Source organism: Arachis duranensis, chromosome 2 (genome assembly GCF_000817695.3).
Source record: "Arachis duranensis cultivar V14167 chromosome 2, aradu.V14167.gnm2.J7QH, whole genome shotgun sequence".
NCBI lineage: Eukaryota > Viridiplantae > Streptophyta > Magnoliopsida > Fabales > Fabaceae > Arachis > Arachis duranensis.
Genome location: NC_029773.3, coordinates 44,904,594 through 44,908,725, shown reverse-complemented (window position 1 = coordinate 44,908,725; position 4,132 = coordinate 44,904,594). Strand labels below are relative to the sequence as shown.

At 41.7% G+C, this 4,132-nt stretch overlaps 1 non-coding gene across 1 annotated transcript; it reads left to right on the top strand.

The window, feature by feature from the left end:
• Positions 1-3,800: 3,800 nt before the first annotated feature.
• On the top strand, positions 3,801-3,907 carry LOC127745114 (small nucleolar RNA R71). Its single transcript, XR_008006310.1, has one exon. It is a non-coding gene; the product is annotated as a small nucleolar RNA R71 (small nucleolar RNA).
• The last annotated feature ends 225 nt before the right edge of the window (positions 3,908-4,132 follow it).

The window sequence follows — 4,132 nt, the reverse complement described above, 5'->3', positions numbered from 1 at the left end:
AGGTAGGGGAGTTGCAGCAGCATGCATCCAACGATAAGTGATTGGAAGTCTAACCTTTGTCCACTCGGGGTTTCCATCCTCGAACACCACCCTAGCCTTGTTTCAAAGACGGAGAATAGTGCTGGGATAACCCAACCTTCCTCCAGAATCACTCTTCTCAGCAAGCTTCCGAATGCCTTGGGCTATGAGTTCATGAACCTTGATTTCTCCTCCCTTCATTATGCATTGCACCATTGTTGCTCTCTTAAGGTTTACGTCTGAGTTGTTTCTGGATGGGAGGATGGATCTCCTTACAATTTCAAACCATCCCTTAGCCTTAGGAAGGAGGTCTCCTCTTTTTATAAATCTGGGTTTTCCATGGGGGTCTCTGTCCCAATTTGCTCCTTGCACACAGATATCTTTTATAATCTGGTCGTGGTTGGGGTTGTTATCCATTCTTGAGTGATAGCTCTCTTCTGCAAAGGGTATGCTTCGCAGCTTTAGCACTCTCCTAATGCTCATGGGACTAAAATCCACCATGACCCCTATCATGAAACTTGTATAGGATTCATCTGCCTTATCATGTGTAACTGCATTTGCATAAAATTCTCTTACAAGAGTTGCGTTCACCCTTGTAATCGGATTGGTGAGGAGATCCCATCGACATTTTTCCACCTTTTCTGTGATTTCCGGGCACTCAGTTTGTATGACTTGAAAGCCTAATTCATATATGATTTCTTTGTCAGCCATCCACCCAAATTGTAGTGCATGGTAAAAGGTTCTAAATTTCTTTTCATCAAAAGGAGGCTGCTCTATAGGTTCCTTCCCTTTTCTTCTTTTAGAGCTAGATGATTCCATGAGTGATGGTTGATACGGTTGCGGCTCACAAGACGTGGATAGGAGGGTGTGTATGGAACTTTTGGTGGATGATGAAATGTGTGTGTTCGAAAGAGGGAAGGGAGATGAATGAGAACAAGTGTACGGAGAGGGTGTAGAATGAGGATCATTTATATAGAAGAATGGTGGGTGTTTGAAAGGTGTGGATTGATAGTGTTGTTTTGTAATGAACGATTGGGGTTTGGTATTGAATAAACACAAGGAACTCCCCTTTTATGATGGTCTTGGTTCGGTCTCCAAGGCTATCCACTCCCAATGTTGCATGGCAACACTCCCCAAGATACTCCCCTTGAAGACAAGTGTGTAAGTTCCTTGGTATAGTGGCCAAATCTTCCCTCTTTAATTGTCCTATCAAGTGCCATCAATACCCTTTTTGATTTCCTATACAAGACAAAAGGGAATGCAAAAGGTTAATTGAATTTTTAGTGGGAAAGAAAAATTAAAGTGTGAAATAGCTACTAGTAAAGATTTTTTTCTTTGTTTTTGAAATAACTAAATGCTTTTCATGAATACAAATCAATTGACCACTCAAGTTCCCATGCATGCAACGTAGGTAACACCAAACTTGTTTGTGATCATATGGTGCAACAAGATTTGAAAGGGATCTTATACTATTGAGTGTGTTCAAGCCCTCTTTGTGTGCCTTGAACACCAAACTTATCATGTACTATATGCTGCATGTAGGGGGTCTTATATTGTTTGTCGAAGTTGATTTAGAATCCATGAACTTTGCTTTATTACTACTATTAGAGATTAAAGAGAGAGAGGGTGTAGAAAATGGGTTGCCTTCCATGAAGCGCTTCTTTAGCGTCTTTAGCTTGACATTTGGTCCTTGTCAAGGTGGTTGGTAGTGCTTAAAATCTTCCCCCCTTGCAGTGAACATGTTTCCATTGGCTTTGTTGAGAAGTTTCACATGTTATAGAGTTAAGATTTTGTTGATGGTGTATACTAGAGGCAGCTGAGATGGAATGGTGGGGAGATGAGGTGGTAAAGATGGGAAGTAGGCAGAGACCACTTCATCTCCTGGAGAGAAACCTTCTGTAGGGATTTTCTTATTTTTCCATCCGCTTGGGACCTTTTTTCTTGTGTCCTTTGATGTCGCTTTGCTACTTGTGATTTTTCCTTTAAGGGAAGTTTTGTTGCTTGTCTCATACGACTCTAGTGGGTCTGGTTCCTTTTGGATTGCACTTGGTTGATGTTCTTTCTGATCACATTGGTTGTTAACCACAGGAGTTCTTAGGGGTAGTGTTTGAGCTCCCTTGTTTGACTCTTCCTTCAGCTCTTTGTTATTATGATCTGCTTCTTGTGAAAGTTTGAAAACATTGAAGGTGAGTTGTTCATCATGTATTCTCAGTACTAGCTCTCTTCACTCCACATCTATAAGTGCTCTGGCTGTGGCTAAGAATGACCTTCCCAGAATGATAGGGTGAATAGGATTCTCATCCATTTTCAGGATGACAAAGTCTGTGGGGAGGAAGTAGTTCCTAACCTTCACTAACACATTCTCAACCTCTCCTATTGCCTGTTTTTGAGTTTTGTCAACCAATTTGATGATTACATCTGTAGGTCTTATCTCATTGATTTGAAGCTTTTTCATGAGGGATAGAGGCATTAGGTTGATACTTGCTCTCAGGTCACAGAGTCCCTTATCAATTATTGTTTCTCCTATAGCACAGGGAATGTGGAAACTCCCTGGATCCTTCTTCTTTGTGGGTGGCTCTGTTTGAATGAGAGCACTGCAATCCCTGTTCATCTTTATTGTTTGTCCATCCTTCAATGAACTCTTTCTGGCTAGTAGCTCCTTTATATACTTGATGTAGGAGGGCATTTGCTGGAGGGCCTTAATGAATGGTATATTTACATCAAGAGATACAAACATGTCGAGGAACCTTGAATACATTCTCCCTGCTACACCACCCTTAAGCCTTTGGGGAAAGGATGCATATGGGTTCAGTATCTCCCTTTTCTTCAGCTCTTCCTTGAGTGTGAGTTGGGGTGCATGGTTTCTTTCTTCATGGTTTCCCTTTGGACTGTCTTGGAGGTGTTCTACTTCCTCCATACTCCTCTAATCACTTGTGGTGATCATCTTACATTCTTCCCACCTTACTTTCTTTGTTTCTCCTCTTAGATTCTTCTCTGTGTCAATTGGAAAACCATTAGTGGGTTTGGGAATCTGTTGAGATAAATACCTTACTTGGGACTCTAGTCTTTTGATGGTTTCCCCTTGGTTTTTGATATTAGCTCACACTTCATCCTTGAACACCTTGTTGTCTTGAACTTCTCTATATATGTCTTCAAGTAGAGTCTCAATTTTGGAAAGCCTATCCTCAGTTAGTGATGGTGGGCTGAGATTAGGTGGTTGAGAAGGGTGATTAGGTGAGTGTTGATAGGATCTCTGTGAAGTATGTTGGTGAGTTGCATTGTTGTTGGGATTGTGGTTGTGGCGTCTCTGATCTTGGCCTTGGTCTTGTTGATTTCCCCACCCAAAGTTGGGGTGATTTCTCCATCCAGAGTTGTAAGTTTTGGAGTACGGATCATGGATTTGTCTGGGTGACTTCCCAATGTAGTTGGCTTGTTCCCAGTCACTTTCTTCTCCTATATTTACTCCTTCTTGAGCTGGTGATGAAGTGATGACTGCTGCCACTTGGTTTCCTTCCACCTTCTTGGTAAGATCTGCTAGCTGCTTGGTGATCATCTTATTTTGAGCCAGCAATGCATCCATGTGGTTCAGCTCTATTACTCCTCAGGTGTTGCTTCTTTCAAAAGCACAGAAGTAGTCATTCTCAGCTACTGTTTCAATGACATTTATGGCTTCTTCAATGGTTTTCTTCTTGTTTAGAGAGCCCCCTGATGAATGGTCTATAGCCTTCTTTGACTCATAAGAAATACCTTCATAGAAAATGTGAAGTTGAACCCATTCGTTGAACATATCTAGTGGGCATCTTCTTATTAAGTCCTTGAACCTCTCCCATGCCTCATAAAGAGTTTCACCATCTTGTTACCTGAAAGTTTGCACCTCAGCTCTCACCCTGTTAATTCTTTGAGGAGGGTAGAATCTTGCCAAAAATTTGCTCACCACATCTTCCCAATTTGTTAAGCTCTCCTTTGGAAAGGACTCCAGCCACTTGGATGCTTTGTCCCTGAGTGAAAAAGGGAACAAAAGTAGCCTATAGACATCTGGGTGAACTCCATTAGACTTCACAGTGTCACAAATTCTCAGGAAGGTGGTTAGATGTTGATTGGGGTCTTCTTGGGC